Here is a 16,167-nt window from a genome sequence, read left to right on the forward strand (position 1 = left end):
GTTCTATCAAACTAAAATGTCCAGTGGGTTCGGTGACTGGAGTTGCATGTGCCTTGCTGATTTTCTTAGTTTGTTGGTTTAGGAAAAAGATCTTCCCTCCCACATTTCTTTTCTTCAGGAAGGAGAATCCAACCTATCAAATTATTGAAAAGTTTTTGAAGGAGCATGGACCTCTTCCAGTTGCAGGGTACAATTACTAAGATATCAAAAAAATAACAAATTCTTTCAAAATGAAATTAGGCCAAGGAGGCTATGGAAGTGTATACAAAGGGAAGTTACGTGATGGATGTATTGTAGCGGTGAAGATTTTAAGTGAATTAGAAGGTAATGGTCAAGATTTCATCAATGAAGTTGTGAGTATCAGTACAACTTCATATATCAACGTTGTTAGACTTTTGGGATTTTGTTTGGATGGTTCTAAAAAAGCGCTAATATACGAATTCATGTCTAATGGATCTCTTGAGACAAAATAACCCGCAGGATGATCTCCAGTTGGATTGCAAAATATTGTACGATATTGCGGTTGGCGTTGCTTGCGGATTAGAGTACTTGCGTATAGGCTGTAACACTAGAATCTTGCATTTTGACATAAAATCTCATAATATATTACTAGATGATGATTTTTGTCCAACAATTTCTGATTTTGGCCTTGCTAAAATATGTCCAAAAAAAGAAAGTATTGTATCCATATTTGGTGCAAGAGAAACCCCGGGATATATTGCTCTGGAGTTGTTTTCTAGAAATTTTGGTGAAGTGTCGCATAAATCAGATGTTTATAGTTATGGAATGATGGTGTTAGAGATGGTTGGACAAAGAAAAAACATTAAGGTTGAAGTGGATTGTTTAAGCGAATTATATTTTCCTCACTGGATTTACCAGCGTCTTGAGTTGAATCAGGATCTTGGATTAAAGTGTATTAAAAATGATATTTATGAAGAAATGGTAAGAAAGATGACAATGGTGAGTTTATGGTGCATACAAACCAACCCTTCGAATCGACCAGCAATGCATAAAGTGGTGGGAATGTTGGAGGGGAGCCTTCAAGTGCTAGAAATACCACCCAAACCATTTTTGTCTTCTCCTTCAGTATCTTCAATCCATTTGTCATCTGAAGTATTGTAATTGGTATGAATATTAAGATGCAATGCAAAGTATGTCACACTAGTAAATAATTTCATGATAATTCACATATAAATAAAATGTTATGTATCTAATAGAATTGTAATGTTTTATCATTTCTTAGGCCGTTAACACATCCTTATTATTATTATTATTGTATTTATCACAGCAATGTTATTCATATGTATTGAAGGCAAAACGTATTGTCCAGATTATAAATTCTTTCGTCAGTAGATCTTGTCTCATATCAAAGCTGGCATAACTAGTTAATAGCTATCTCCAATGTCCCTTCTGATTTACTTTTTATTTTTTTTAGCAGTGGCGATCCATAATTTTCTGCAGATTAGTTTAAAGATTTCATTTTTGTAATTGTATTTGTCACAATAGATAAAATTGGAAGGACTTAAAAACATGTGTTGTCTCTGTTTATGGGTTTTACCAAATAAAGGACTTAAAAAGTGTGTAAAATTTATTGATGATTTTGAATTTGAATAAAGTTACTCTTTGATGTTAGTTTCCAATGTTTCATTTTATGAGAAACACCAAAAATTAATTCAGCATGTATAGAAAACAACACAATTACTCTCCCTATCAAGATAAAATGGATAAACTATACCATACGATCCACTTAATTTTCTGACAAGTTTGAAGGTACGACATGTCCACCTTAAGATGATAATCTACGGACAAGATAGAAGCTAACCTTGCACAAACCGTTTTGACTGAGAATCCTGCAGTGTCGTTCCACCAGAAAAAATTGTCAACAACATTCGGAATCAAATTAAGAATGAGAAGAAGATCATTGAAATCTGTCTGAGAAGCTTCCACAAGAAGATCAGAATTAAATTGAGGTTCCAAGACCAAACACCATGGCACCACTACCCCAAATCCTCTATAGAAGGTCTAGAAAATTGTACCTTTTCAAACTGACTAGAAAATTGTAGCTTCAATTGGGCATCTCCAATCCATCGATTTCTCCAAAAGTCAATATAGGAACCCTTACATAGCTTGCAAGAAAACCCATTACCGAACCAATTTGCTTCGCCACCCCTAATACCTAACGAGACCCTTAGATCCCTCAACCAAATTGAGGATCTTTTACTATTATTCGGCCAGAAGGAGACTAAAATTTGACCCTTAATGTCATCATATTTAAAAGATAAAAGAGGAAACCAAATATTTGTACGATCCGAAATAAACCTCCAGTCCCATTTACCCAACAATGCTGCATTGAAACAATTACAACTCTGGACCCCTAAGCCCCCCCTCCGTATTTGATTTGCATATTGAGGACCAAGCTACCCAGTTAATATGTCTTTTTTTTCTACATTGTTCCACAAAAAGACACTTTGAATCTGCACTATTTCTTGGAGAATTATCTTTGAACATTTATAAAAGAATAAATAGTACAACGGAAGTGAATTTAAAACAAAATTTATGAGAGTAACACGCCCTTCTAACGAAACAAATTTACCTCTCCACGAAGCCCGACGATGATAGAGCTTTAAAAGAATTGGATCCCAAGTGATTTCCTTCTAGGGTTGGCTCCAATTGGTAAGCCAAGGAAAGAGAATGGAAAAGAGCTAATTTCGCAAGATAGAAAATCAAAGGTAGCCGACTAAAAATCCTTTAAAGTGTTAAACCCCATGACCTTGCTCTTATGGAAGTTAACGCTAAGACCGAAGACCTTTTCAAAATCGCGTAATTGGACTTTAATGGAATATAGATTTACCGAATTAGCATTTCCTAAGATATTTGTGTCATTTGCAAATTGTAACAAGTCAAATACGATAACATGTTATCTGTAACTTTGAAAGGGTGGAAACTTAAGGGAAAAGAAACCTTTCTCATAAGCCCTGATAAACCTTCAGTAATAATAATAAAAAGGAACCGATATTGCATATCACCTTAGTGAAGTCCTCTTGAAGTTCTCTTCGTGCTCAAGCAACCGAGAAATCTCATCAGGAATCTCTTCATCATCCTATTCTTCCATTTCGAACACAGGAAGTTCAAAGTTGGGAGAGGGCATAAGGTCATTATTTTCAATGGGTTTAACAATTAATCTGCACAATGATTTTATGATTGATTTTAGAATATGAACAAATAAATGCACATTATGATGCAAACATAAAATTGATTATCATCTTGTTTTTTATGTTACCATTTTTTCCAGAAAAAGAAAAAAGGAAAAACATAATATGGATAAACGAAATAATATTTTAATAATGATAATGAAAAATCTGAAACAAAGTCCATATAGATCCACTTTCACCTTGGGCATAATGAAAGTATTTTTGAAAATAATAAAAAACATATTACTTCGATAAGTGAATAACAGAAGGAACACCAACAACAATCCAGTTTTGGTACATCGATCCACGTGTCACAAAGTTTGGCATTCCTTGCTCTTCATCGTCTTCTAAAATTGCGGCAACAGACTGATCTTTGGAATGAATAAAGCCAACACTATGAAACACCTCCTGAGTTCGCTTCAAATCTCTTCGGGTTGCACCGGGTGAAAAACCCAAACCAGTTCGATTCTTGTTCTCGGCAAGCTCAACAACTTGTCCTCATCTAGCAGATTGACCATTCTTTAACACATGTTGGGCATCTTTCAAGGATGACACATGTTCATCATTCTTCTTAACAACAATATTATTAACAGAAAGAGCTTGAAGCCATGTTCCCTCAGCTTCGTCGGCATCAATGTATGAAAATGAGGAGAGATGACTCACCAACATGGCATGCTCGCCACCCATGACCACTAACTTCCCATTCTTCACAAACTTTAGCTTCTGGTGTAGAGTTGATGTAACTGCCTCAGCCTCATGAATCAACAGACGTCCTAAGAGACAACTGTAGGCGGGATGAATATCCATCACTTGAAAATGAAATTAGCACATACCTATCTTTATTGGGAGATCAGCCTCCCCATTTACAGTCTTCCTCGAGCCATCGAAGGCCTTCACAATGACTCCAATGAACCTCATTGGAGTACCTTGATAAGCAGCCTTAGACAATATGGACTTAGGCAGAACATTCAAAGAAGAACCGGTATCCAAAAACACATTGGACATGGCATCTTCTGAACAATTCATAGAGATATGTAGAGCCAAATTGCGGTTCCTCTTCTACTCGGGCAACTCTTCATCATTGAAGCTCATATTGTTACATGCGGTAATATTGGCCACAATACCATCAAATTGATCGATCGTCATGTCGTGGTCCACATAGACTTGCTCTAGGACCTTCTTGTAATACCCCAAAATTTACCCTTCATTTTTCATGGAAGCATGGGATTATGTTTCACATTGCATTAACATCATACTAGGTCATACTCATTACATACTGCATTAGTGACTTGGGAAATCAGGGTTTGATTGATCACTCCTTAACAGAAGGGGCCCACACAAAGCAAGGTTGAGAATTGGACTTCATTTTCCAAATATACAAGTCTCAAAGGGTTTCAAGGTGTTCCAGGCATCTTATTGTGGTCCACAGTTCATCAATGGAGGATTCAGAGCTCCCAGAGTGTGCATCTGCATTTAATTAGAAATTAGGGTTTCATGGCTACCTGCAACATGCAAGGTTTGGTTGGAAGTAGATGGGGCTCACCCATGTCATGATTGGAGAGGCATATTGGCCTAGGAAGATCCACAATTATCTCAGAAAGATCCATTGGCAATCAGTGCAATCAGTTTTTGATCATTTTGCCCTAAAACTAGGGTTTGGTATAAAATCAGTTTATTTCTGATTCCCTGGGTGAAACTCTTTTCCATGTCCCTCCATATGTCCACAAGGATCTACATACAAAAAATCAGCTCTTTATTTGAGCCAGAGGTGCTTCAATTGATCAATGGAATCGAGAATCAGACAATTTGGGAAAAGTCAACTGTGGGGCTAGAAAAGTCAACTCCTGACATTTTGAAAGTGGAATCTCAAAATTCATGCCTAAGGGAGCCTACATATGAAATTTGATCAAGGTCGGATCATGGATTCATCATTTAATCAGGAGTTGGAAAAGTTACTAAATTTGGAAATAGTTGACTTTCCATTTAGGGCAAGTTTTTATGGTTGTTGCACCCACTTTAAGCCCATTTTCCATCAATATGCAAGCTCCATTTGAAAATTTCTCCAACATGAAAGTTGTTCCTCTTGTTCCAAGCTTTCTAGAGATATAAAGTTTGTTTCATTTGGATTAAAATTGAGAAAGTTATGCTTGGTCAAAGTGAGACATTATTTTAGGACACTTAGAAAATTTTCTAAGTCCAAAATCTTCAAGATTTGTCAAGACTTATGGGCCAGTTTTCTTGCACTTCAAGGCATATTTTGAAAATACCCCATTCATAACAAATGTACCCCTCTCCCATGAAGTGTATAATGTTTATTCTTTCATTCTTTATTCATCTGTTAATACATGAATTAAAACGAACATCCGATAACCATTTCAAAACAAGATCAAAACCTCAATCCAACGTCGAGTAATCATTTTCAAACTTAACAGAACCAGCACGTATTCATCCTTCCTTTTGTAAGTCGATTGCTTCATGCATCGCCATTTCTCTTGTAAGTCGATTGCTTCATGCATCGCCATCTACCTCTTGTAAGTCGATTGCCTCAGGCATCGCCATCTACCCTTATCCGTGACTCCTCTCTTTCCTCCATCCATCGACTTTTGTTCCGTTTAGGTAGCACCCCTTAGGTAGAACCCTTTGTATGATAACATAGGTAGAATTCCCTTTTTCTTTGCATGCTAACATTAGGTAGATGTTCCCATTTGTAAATCCTAACACATAGGTCCACATTGCATGACAACTCTAGGGCAAAGCTTCCCCACTTTTAGACCTTCCGTGCGTCTCCGATCTTGTGGCATGTCAGTCCGTTCTATTGCAAAGAGGTAACTTCCTAAGACTCGATTCAGCGAGCTGCGACACCTACTGTTAAGACGTGAACACATTGCCCACTTTCCTTTGACACAACTGGTGTCCTCCTTTGTAAGTCCATGTTCAGATGGCAACCCGTAACCCCTAGTTAGTCTAACTACGACAACTATGATTCTCATGTTCAGATGAGATACATAGGCATGAGATGCGATGTCTTGCCGAGTTTTTTGACTGACGACTAACAACTAATCCTTGTTTGCCTTCGCCCTCGTTGCGATCGAGACCTTCCCTCTCTCTTGCCCTAGTTGCAATCGAGACCCTTGTTCCCGTAGTTTAGCCGAACTACGTTTTGCTCTGATTCTCATTCCAGATGAGATACGTAGGCATAAGAAGCGATGTCTTAGAGAGCACACTTCTCTTTAACCCATAGGTAGCCGAGCTACGAAGACTTTGATTCTCATATTCAGATGAGATACGTATGCAGTGGATGCGACATCCGTGCGAGTCATTTTCTTTTGACCCCTCTTTTAGTAAATAGTACATTAGATAAACACACACCCTTTAGATAAGAACAACAAGAGTGGATCCCGTAGAGTACTACGGATGCGTAGGGATGCTAATACCTTCCCTTCGCATAATCGACTCCCGAACCCAAGATTTGGTTGCGAGACCTTGACTTTTCCTTTTCTTTTTCTTTAGGTTTTCTTCGAGCGTTTCCTTTCTCTCCTTTGGGATAAATAATGCACGGTGGCGACTCTTCTGTCATTTCTTTTTCGCCGGTTGTTTTTTCGCATTCTATTTTTTTTAGGTTGCGACAGCTGGCGACTCTGCTGGGGACCCGGTTTCCCTAAGCGAGTCCCTCATAGCTTTTGTAGGTTTCTTGTTTGTTGGGTGTTTATTCTTTTGTAAAGTTATTTATTTACCTGCTTTATGTAACACCCTTCTAAAAAACCCCAAATATTTAATTAAAATAACAATATCTCAATCAGAGTAAATATGCAATTAAGGGTGTCACACAAATCATTACACACCATTCACCATAATAACTGTCATGCTCTTTTATTAATTCAAAACATAAAGCATTTGCACAATACGCAGCGGATAGAAATCAAATCAATCATGCAAAACATGTAACACATTACATGTAAAATTATTCAACAAGGTAAAACATCCCGTCCCGATGTTACATCTATCAGAGCATGACCCACTAAGGAGACTACACTAGACTCCAAGCACTAGCTTCTACTCAATCACTGCTCGTTACCTGAAAACATAGTTGTAAGGGTGAGTTCCTCAATCGATACAATAAGCATTATAAAATATCATGTAATGCTAAGTAAATAACACATTAATCACCCTAATCATATCACACATTCGGTAACGGCAACCTCCACTCAAACATCATAATCATGCTCAACATAAACATCAAAACACACGTATAATATTGGAACACATCCATTCATATTATACACAATACATACATTATGCAATGAGACTCCATGCATGCGGTACCGACTATTCGTGAACATATAGTTCACCTCACCGATCAAATCCAGATACGGCTACCAAGCCCACTAGTCCCACTCATTTGAGACCTAGTGACTCACTCACTAATTCCTCACCACGGGAATTAGCTACCACCCCAAGGGCCATGCTATGCACGCTAATTCACCTAGCATGCAAACATCAACAACAGTCCATAATGACTAACTCACTAATTCCTCACTATGGGAATTAGCTACCACCATAAAGGCCACAATATGCATGCTAAATCACCTAGCAATGCAAAATCATCAACAGTAATCCACAATGGACATATGCTCACACTCTAAGCCATAAACAGTCCATTCACACTTTGCATACATAACATATACATTCACAGCATTATGCATACCCTCATACATTCATCAACACACGTATCAAAACATCATATCATGTCAAATAATTAATCACAGTATTAGCACACTCCACTAATACCTATACTGCTCAAAACAGCGGGAATTAATCCCTATTACATCATACGCCAATATAGGTCAAACACCAATTATGCACACATTATTCAAATATTAATTTTTCACTTTTCCAACAGTGTTAACCGGTTAACGCCCTGGGTTAATCGGTTAACGCAACACAGAACACGCTTTCTGGCAAAACTCAACAGTGTTAACCGGTTAACGCCCTGGGTTAACCGGTTAACGCAGACAGAACAGCAATATTTTCACAACTCACAACAGTGTTAACCGGTTAACGCCCTGGGTTAACCGGTTAACGCAAGCAAAACAGCAATACCTCACAATTCCTAACAGTGTTAACCGGTTAACACCCTGGGTTAACCGGTTAACGCAAGACAGAAAGCTGTTCCTGCGCTAACACGAAGCAGAATGCAGAATTATCCGCATTTTCCGCCGTTGGAGGACTTCCGGACCTCCGATTCCGATTCCGTAAAAAGCTATACGTTCGGGAAATCACCACTCACACAAATACAGATTCAATTACAACTTTAACACAACTTATCCAACACAATTTTTCAGCATTCAACATCCCAATTAGGGTCAATTCAACGGTTTATCACTACCCATTACATGTTAACCCATAATACCCATTAAACGACGATAAACCCCCCTTACCTGAGTTAATCCGGCGAATGTTTAAGCTTCAAGCTTTTCTCTTCTCCAACCTTCTTCCTCTTGCTCTGTCTCTTTGCCCTTTTCCTCTTTTCAGCCGCTTCTCTGCTTTTCACGTGAAACCCTTTCTTTACCAAATGAGACTCTTTTTCTTATTTCCAACTTATATATATTTTCCAATAATTATTATTCCAATAATAATAATAATAATAATCCAATACTTCCAATTATTTAATTAAATTAATAAATATAATATTAACTTAAATTAAATAATTATCTTATTTTTATCGGGGTGTTACAACTCTCCCCCACTAAAAGAGTTTTCGTCCTCGAAAACATACCTCAAGCGAATAACTCCGGATAAGACTCCTTCATCTGACTCTCAAGTTCCCAAGTCACATTGCCACCTGCTGGTCCTCCACAAGCTACCTTTACCAAAGCAATCTCTTTACCCCGCAACTGCTTCAACTCTCGATCCTCGATCCTCATAGGTGATGTTTCAACAATCAGGTCATCTCTCACATGTACATCATCCACTTGGACCACATGCGATGGATCAGGAATGTACCTCCTCAACTGAGACACATGGAAAACCTCATGCAAATTCGCAAGTGACGGCGGTAAAGCGATACGATAGGCTACCTCCCCTATCCTCTCCAAAATCTGATAAGGACCAATAAATCGAGGTGTCAACTTCTTCGACTTCAAAGCTCGACCAACCCCAGTTATCTGAGTAACACGAAGAAACACATGATCTCCCTCTTGAAACTCAAGTGACTTCCTCCTCTTGTCGTAATAACTCTTCTGACGACTCTGAGCAATCCTCATCTTCTCCTGAATCATCTTAATCTTTTCCGTAGTTTGTTGAACAATCTCCGGTCCAACCACAGCACTCTCACCGGACTCATACCAACATAAAGGCGTCTGACATCTCCTACCATACAAAGCTTCAAACGGTGCCATCCCAATGCTCGAATGAAAACTATTGTTGTAGGTAAACTCAATCAAAGGTAAATAACAATCCCAAGCACCTCCCTTTTCCAAAACACAAGCCCTCAAAAGATCCTCTAGTGACTGAATCGTCCTCTCAGTCTGACCATCAGTCTGCGGATGATATGCAGAACTCAATCTCAGCTTAGTTCCCAAAGCCTTCTGCAAACCTTCCCAAAACTTCGATGTAAATCTAGGATCTCTGTCCGAAACAATACTCGACGGAATACCATGCAAACTTACAATTTTCTCAATATACAGCTCAGCTAATCTCTCTAACGGATAATCCATTCTGATCGGAATGAAATGAGCCAATTTCGTCAATCTATCGACAATCACCCAAATAGCTTCAAAATTCTTACTTGTCCTCGGTAAACCAGAAACAAAATCCATACTGATACTGTCCCACTTCCACTCTGGAATAGCCAACGGTTGCATTAGCCCAGACGACTTCTGATGCTCAATCTTTGACTTCTGACAAGTCAAACAAGAATAAACAAAACTCGCAATTTCTCTTTTCATTCCCGGCCACCAGAATAGCTTTTTCAAATCATGATACATCTTCGTAGCTCCAGGATGAATACTCAGGCCACTACGATGTCCTTCCTCCAGAATACTCCTCTTAAGTTCGGTAACATCCGGAATACACACCCGATTACCAAATCTCAAAACACCATTCTCATCAACTCTGAATTCACCACCTTGACCTTGATTCACTAGAGTCAACTTATCAACCAAAAGCACATCGGATTTCTGACCCTCTCTAATCTCATCCAGAATACTACTCGTTAACTTCAACATTCCCAATTTAACACTATTGTGAGTACTCTCACACACCAAACTCAAGTCTCTAAACTGCTCAATTAAATCCAATTCCTTAACCATTAACATAGACATATGCAATGATTTCCGACTCAATGCATCAGCTACTACGTTTGCTTTACCCGGATGGTAATTCAAACCAAAGTCATAATCCTTCAGAAACTCTAACCATCTCCTCTGTCTCATGTTCAGCTCTTTCTGATCAAACAAATACTTTAAACTTTTATGGTCACTGAAAACCTCAAATCTTGACCCGTACAAGTAATGTCTCCATAACTTCAGAACAAATACCACGGCTGCCAACTCTAAATCGTGTGTCGGATAGTTCCTCTCATGAACCCTCAGTTGTCTCGAAGCATAAGCTATAACCTGCTTATTCTGCATCAAAACACCACCCAAACCCAATAATGAAGCATCACAGTAAACCTCAAATGATTCCGACGAACTCGGTAATATCAGAATAGGAGCAGTAGTCAACCTTCTCTTTAACTCTTGGAAACCTTCTTCACATTTTGAGTCCCAAACAAACGCTTGCCCCTTTCTAGTCAACATCGTCAACGGTAACGCCAACTTAGAAAATCCCTCGATGAACTTCCTATAATAACCAGCCAAACCAAGAAAACTCCTTATCTCAGAAACTGACTTCGGAGCTTCCCACTTAGATACCGCTTCTATCTTAGAAGGATCAACAGCAACACCACCTCTTGAAATCACATGACCAAGAAAACTAACCTCTTCTAACCAAAATTCACACTTGGACAGTTTAGCAAATAACTTCTTTTCCCGCAGAACTCCCAAAACCACTCTCAAATGTTCAGCATGCTCTTCCCCAGATTTCGAATACACCAAAATATCGTCTATAAACACCACAACAAACTTGTCTAGGTACGGATGGAAAATCCTATTCATATACTCCATAAATACTCCAGGCACATTAGTCACACCAAAAGGCATTACAGAATACTCATAATGTCCATACCTTGTTCTGAAAGCAGTCTTCTGAATATCCTCAGTTTTCACACGTATCTGATGATATCCCGACCTCAAATCTATTTTGCTGAACACACTCGCACCAACTAACTGATCCATCAAATCATCAATCCTCGGCAAAGGATACCGATTCTTGATCGTCACTTTATTCAGTTGCCTGTAGTCCACACACAACCTCATAGTACCTTCTTTCTTCTTAACCAATAACACTGGTGCACCCCACGGTGACACACTCGGACGAATAAATTTCTTATCCAACAGATCTTCCAACTGACTCTTCAATTCAGTTAACTCAACAGCAGACATACGGTACGGAGCCATCGACACCGGCCTAGTACCAGGTACCAAATCAATCGAGAACTCAACTTCACGCTCTGGCGGTAATTCATTCACTTCTTCCGGAAACACATCAGGAAAATCACACACCACGGCTAGATCGCAAATCACCAGTTTATCTTTAGCCTCCAAAGTCGCTAACAGCATAAACAACTCTGCCCCATCTGCTACTGCCTCATTCACCTGCCTCGCTGATAGAAACAAATCCTTTCCTTCCTCAATCTCAGGAAAGATCACAGTCTTATCAAAACAGTTGATATAAACTCGGTTACACACCAACCAGTTCATACCCAGAATAACATCAATCTGCACTAGTGGAAGACACACTAGGTCCATTCCAAAGTCTCTACCAAAAATACTCAAAGGGCAATTTAAATAAACTGAAGTAGTAGTCACTGAACCCTTCGCAGGAGTATCAATCACCATACTTCCAAGCATCTCAGATATCTCTAACTTAAGTTTCACAGCAGAATCCAAAGATATAAAGGAATGAGTCGCACCTGTGTCAATAATAGCTACAAGAGGAAAGCCATTAATATAACACGTACCTCGGATCAAACGATCATCTGCAGAAGTCTCAGAACCCGATAAAGCAAAGACCTTGCCTCCCGACTGGTTCTCTTTCTTCAGCTTAGGACACTGTGGACTGATATGACCCACTTCTCCACAGTTGAAACAAGTCACAGTCTTCGACCGGCACTCTGCAGCCAAATGACCACCTTTTCCACACTTGAAACACTTCCTCTCAGCACTGGTACACTCATGGACACGATGTCCAGCCTGACCACATCTGTAACACTTAGCAGGGGCACTAGAGTCTCCCCCACTAGGCCTCTTCATCCCACTCTGTCTCTGGAAACCTTTGCCAGCTGCATACGGTTTCCCACGATCATTCTGATTCTTGCCTTTCCTATCAACCCTCTGCTGATAGCTCTCCGCTCTGGCCTTGGTATCCTGTTCAAAGATCCTGCAACAGTCAACCAAATCAGAAAACACTCTAATCCGCTGATACCCAATAGCCTGCTTGATCTCGGGACGTAACCCGTTCTCAAACTTCACACATTTTGAAAATTCCCCAGTAGCCTCATCATAGGGAGTGTAATACTTCGACAGCTCTGTGAACTTAGCAGCATACTCAGTAACAGACCGGTTGCCCTGCTTCAATTCCAAGAACTCTATCTCTTTCTTTCCTCTGACATCCTCTGGAAAGTACTTCCTCAGGAATCTCTCTCTGAACACAGCCCAAGTGATCTCAGCATTCCCAGCAGATTCCAACTCAGTGCGGGTAGCAACCCACCAATCATCTGCTTCCTCTGACAGCATATGCGTACCGAACCTGACCTTCTGGTTATCGGCACACTCAGTCACTCGGAAGATCCTCTCAATCTCCTTCAACCACTTCTGAGCACCATCTGGATCGTATGCTCCCTTGAACATTGGAGGATTGTTCTTCTGGAACTCACTCAGTTGACGAGCAGCTCCCATTCCCACAACATTCGGATTTCCCCCAAGTACTCCAGCTAGCATACCCAGAGCCTCAGCAATCGCAGCATCGTCTCTTCCTCTTCCCGCCATCTCTATTCTGAGTTAATCCAACAAGATAAAACAATAAGTACTGATAGGGTTACACAACACCTATCCCGTACAGGGAAAACAGAATAATTACGACTCGACTCGACCGACTATGCTCTGATACCACTAATGTAACACCCTTCTAAAAAACCCCAAATATTTAATTAAAATAACAATATCTCAATCAGAGTAAATATGCAATTAAGGGTGTCACACAAATCATTACACACCATTCACCATAATAACTGTCATGCTCTTTTATTAATTCAAAACATAAAGCATTTGCACAATACGCAGCGGATAGAAATCAAATCAATCATGCAAAACATGTAACACATTACATGTAAAATTATTCAACAAGGTAAAACATCCCGTCCCGATGTTACATCTATCAGAGCATGACCCACTAAGGAGACTACACTAGACTCCAAGCACTAGCTTCTACTCAATCACTGCTCGTTACCTGAAAACATAGTTGTAAGGGTGAGTTCCTCAATCGATACAATAAGCATTATAAAATATCATGTAATGCTAAGTAAATAACACATTAATCACCCTAATCATATCACACATTCGGTAACGGCAACCTCCACTCAAACATCATAATCATGCTCAACATAAACATCAAAACACACGTATAATATTGGAACACATCCATTCATATTATACACAATACATACATTATGCAATGAGACTCCATGCATGCGGTACCGACTATTCGTGAACATATAGTTCACCTCACCGATCAAATCCAGATACGGCTACCAAGCCCACTAGTCCCACTCATTTGAGACCTAGTGACTCACTCACTAATTCCTCACCACGGGAATTAGCTACCACCCCAAGGGCCATGCTATGCACGCTAATTCACCTAGCATGCAAACATCAACAACAGTCCATAATGACTAACTCACTAATTCCTCACTATGGGAATTAGCTACCACCATAAAGGCCACAATATGCATGCTAAATCACCTAGCAATGCAAAATCATCAACAGTAATCCACAATGGACATATGCTCACACTCTAAGCCATAAACAGTCCATTCACACTTTGCATACATAACATATACATTCACAGCATTATGCATACCCTCATACATTCATCAACACACGTATCAAAACATCATATCATGTCAAATAATTAATCACAGTATTAACACACTCCACTAATACCTATACTGCTCAAAACAGCGGGAATTAATCCCTATTACATCATACGCCAATATAGGTCAAACACCAATTATGCACACATTATTCAAATATTAATTTTTCACTTTTCCAACAGTGTTAACCGGTTAACGCCCTGGGTTAATCGGTTAACGCAACACAGAACACGCTTTCTGGCAAAACTCAACAGTGTTAACCGGTTAACGCCCTGGGTTAACCGGTTAACGCAGACAGAACAGCAATATTTTCACAACTCACAACAGTGTTAACCGGTTAACGCCCTGTGTTAACCGGTTAACGCAAGCAAAACAGCAATACCTCACAATTCCTAACAGTGTTAACCGGTTAACACCCTGGGTTAACCGGTTAACGCAAGACAGAAAGCTGTTCCTGCGCTAACACGAAGCAGAATGCAGAATTATCCGCATTTTCCGCCGTTGGAGGACTTCCGGACCTCCGATTCCGATTCCGTAAAAAGCTATACGTTCGGGAAATCACCACTCACACAAATACAGATTCAATTACAGCTTTAACACAACTTATCCAACACAATTTTTCAGCATTCAACATCCCAATTAGGGTCAATTCAACGGTTTATCACTACCCATTACATGTTAACCCATAATACCCATTAAACGACGATAAACCCCCCTTACCTGAGTTAATCCGGCGAATCTTTAAGCTTCAAGCTTTTCTCTTCTCCAACCTTCTTCCTCTTGCTCTGTCTCTTTGCCCTTTTCCTCTTTTCAGCCGCTTCTCTGCTTTTCACGTGAAACCCTTTCTTTACCAAATGGGACTCTTTTTCTTATTTCCAACTTATATATATTTTCCAATAATTATTATTCCAATAATAATAATAATAATAATCCAATACTTCCAATTATTTAATTAAATTAATAAATATAATATTAACTTAAATTAAATAATTATCTTATTTTTATCGGGGTGTTACACTTTACCTTATTGTATTCATGTACATATGTTTGCTGTATTTGTGGGTTCTGTGGGTTGTTTGTTTGTTGGGGTGGGATGTTCTATGAGAGATAAGCCCACTACGCAGGCTTGAGCGTACACACAGGTTTTAGAATGGATAGTCATGAGGCTTGCGTGGCATGTTTCTACGTTAAGTCGTTCATGAGACCCACATCCAGACGAGGTTTCTTTTGGATATATTCTGTCCTATGGGTGTTCCATAACGACAAATGTTCCTTTAGAAACCGTCTACTCTGGTGACCATTTCCCGAGAACTCAGCCGATGCCTCTCCTCCAAGACGCGTTTATGTTAGCTCTGGTGGGCGCATTCTCGTTGCTCAACCCGAGGACCCCGAGGCTGGGAACTTGCTTTAGGATATCCTGTTGAGGGGAGTCAGTGGAGGTCTTTTGTCTCGTAATAATGCCAAACCTTCAGTGGTAAACGTATTATTCTCGACTGAAGGACTGAAGCTGATGAACTTCTGTTCTTAGAACCTACCAGTGAGGGGCGGGCTAAATTCAGGAAACCTTAACCTTCAACCAACCCGGTTTTCTGGAGCAGAGCTTTGATCTCATATTATATTCCTCAGTGGGTTTCTTTTCAGACAGTGCAACCCGACAGTTGTTCAAGCAGATACATCAGTCCTGATTTCCATGCCACTGCATTGCATCACATCATTTTGCATTCA

At 39.6% G+C, this 16,167-nt stretch overlaps 1 pseudogene; it reads left to right on the top strand.

The window, feature by feature from the left end:
* The window catches only part of LOC127101138 (LEAF RUST 10 DISEASE-RESISTANCE LOCUS RECEPTOR-LIKE PROTEIN KINASE-like 2.1), a 46,271-nt pseudogene extending 45,010 nt beyond the window's left edge, over positions 1-1,261 (top strand).
* The last annotated feature ends 14,906 nt before the right edge of the window (positions 1,262-16,167 follow it).

The sequence above is a fragment of the Lathyrus oleraceus genome, chromosome 7 (genome assembly GCF_024323335.1).
Source record: "Lathyrus oleraceus cultivar Zhongwan6 chromosome 7, CAAS_Psat_ZW6_1.0, whole genome shotgun sequence".
In the NCBI taxonomy this organism is placed as follows: Eukaryota; Viridiplantae; Streptophyta; class Magnoliopsida; order Fabales; family Fabaceae; genus Lathyrus; species Lathyrus oleraceus.